The 1,924-nt window shown below is 43.8% G+C and overlaps 1 pseudogene; it reads right to left on the bottom strand.

Moving 5' to 3' along the window:
* Positions 1-1,023, bottom strand: part of LOC102827486 — a 2,344-nt pseudogene extending 1,321 nt beyond the window's left edge.
* Positions 1,024-1,924: the final 901 nt, after the last annotated feature.

A 1,924-nucleotide genomic window follows, 5' to 3' on the forward strand; every position in this document is an offset into this window, starting at 1 on the left:
CCTTGACAACTTCAATCTTTTCTCCATTGATAAAAATGTTGTTTATTGGACTCTAGTTTGCTGGAAATAATGGAATACTTGGAAGCAATGATAGCCACAGAATCTGGAGGGTTTACAGAGAGCCTCTTCTTGCCCAGAATCATATTTTGATCCCCTTCACTATCAAAAGCAGCCCCCATGTCATGCTCTCCTATCTTCAAGGTCTTCACCAGGTTTGCTGCATAGGTGAGGTATGGGTCAGGGTGGTGGCTTCCTAAATCCTCCAGAGGAATGCAGTTGACTGCTGAGTATGCAGAGGTGCTGAGTTCTTCACAAAGGATCTTTAAGTATGGTCCCACAACTCTATGCATAGCATCGATTAGGATCTTCCAGGTTTGGCCCAGAAAGCAGTTCTTTCAGTGCATTAAAATCAAAGATATTTCTCAGCATCGTGGCATAAGGCTCCACTGAATCAACAATTTCCACTGTGAAGTGTTTGAATTTGTTTTCCAGGTTAAACTGCTCTTTTCCCAAAACTCCAGATCAGAGCAAAACTGTCAGATCAGAGCAAATCACATACTCCAGTTGTCTTGCTGATTTGGAAAATTTTATCAGTTATTGCTTCCAGAGAAGAACCTTAATCAGAAATATTGAATTTGATTAAAAAATCTCCATTGGGGCCTCTTGGATTGTGGCAAGCTGTCAGAATGATCTCACCAATGGCTTTGATTCTTCTAATCATGAGGATACAGCGGGGGTGGAGAGGATTTCATTCTGTCCAATGACCAAGTAGCCAATGCGATTGGCAGTGGTGATATGGAGGATGAGTTGGATGGCCTCCTTCATGTAGAACTAGCTGTCCCCACCCATCACCAGGGTGGCCTCCTGCCACAGGGCTGGCTCCACTGTGCAGATGATACCCTGGATGAAATTTTTCATATAGTTAGTGCTGCTTTGGAACACTTTCACCCGTTTCCATTGTGAGCTTATGTCTGGCTTCTTATCCTGGTATGCCTGTATCTTTACTGTCATGATCTTCACCATGATGGTGACTCACTGTGCGGGAACAAAAGGCACTCTGCTAATAGAGGGGTGGCTGGGTTGTGGCTACAGCTGCTTTGGGAAAGGGGCACTAGTGGGTAGGGGTCAACTGGGACACCCAGAGCTTAGTCTTATTGGGTCTCCTTTTCATTTTTCCTGAGCAGCACTCAGGATTCTATCCTTGTTTCTGATTCTGGAAAGTTTGGTTATGATATGTCTTGGTTATTTTCTTTTGGGATCGATGCTGGTTGGGGTTGTCCAGCTTTTTATGTACTTATCGTCTTGTCTTTCATGATGTTACTGTTGTTGTTAACTGCCACTGATTGTAGCTGTTGTTAGGTGCTGACTCAGTGACCTTATGCACAGCAGAATGAAATACTTCCCGATCCTGGGCCAACTTCACTATTGTTGCCACACTTGAGCCCATTGATGCTGAAACTTGGCCAATCCATCTCGCTGGAGGTCATCCTCTTTTTCTCTGACCCTCCACATTACCAAACATATCATTCTCCAGCGACTGCTCCCTCCTGACAATATGTCCGAAGTATGAATGAGGAAGTTTGGCCATCTTGGCCTCCAGGAGCACTTTAGCTGCACTTCTTCCAACACAGATCTGTTGGGTCTATGGGCAGCCCATGGCACTTTCAATATTCTCCTCCAACACCATAACTCCAAAGCATCAATTCTTCTATGGTCTTTCTTATACACTGTCCAACTTTCACATGTATATAAGGTTATTGAAAATACCATGGCTTGGGTCAGGCGCACCTTAGTCCTCAAGCTGACAACTTTGCTTTTCAACACTTTAAAAAGGTCTTGTGCAGCAGATTTGCTTAATTCAATACGTCATTTGATTTCTTAACTGCTGCTTCCATGAGTGTTGATAGTTGATCCAAGAAGAATG

Source organism: Chrysochloris asiatica, unplaced genomic scaffold, assembly GCF_000296735.1.
Source record: "Chrysochloris asiatica unplaced genomic scaffold, ChrAsi1.0 scaffold00036, whole genome shotgun sequence".
NCBI lineage: Eukaryota > Metazoa > Chordata > Mammalia > Afrosoricida > Chrysochloridae > Chrysochloris > Chrysochloris asiatica.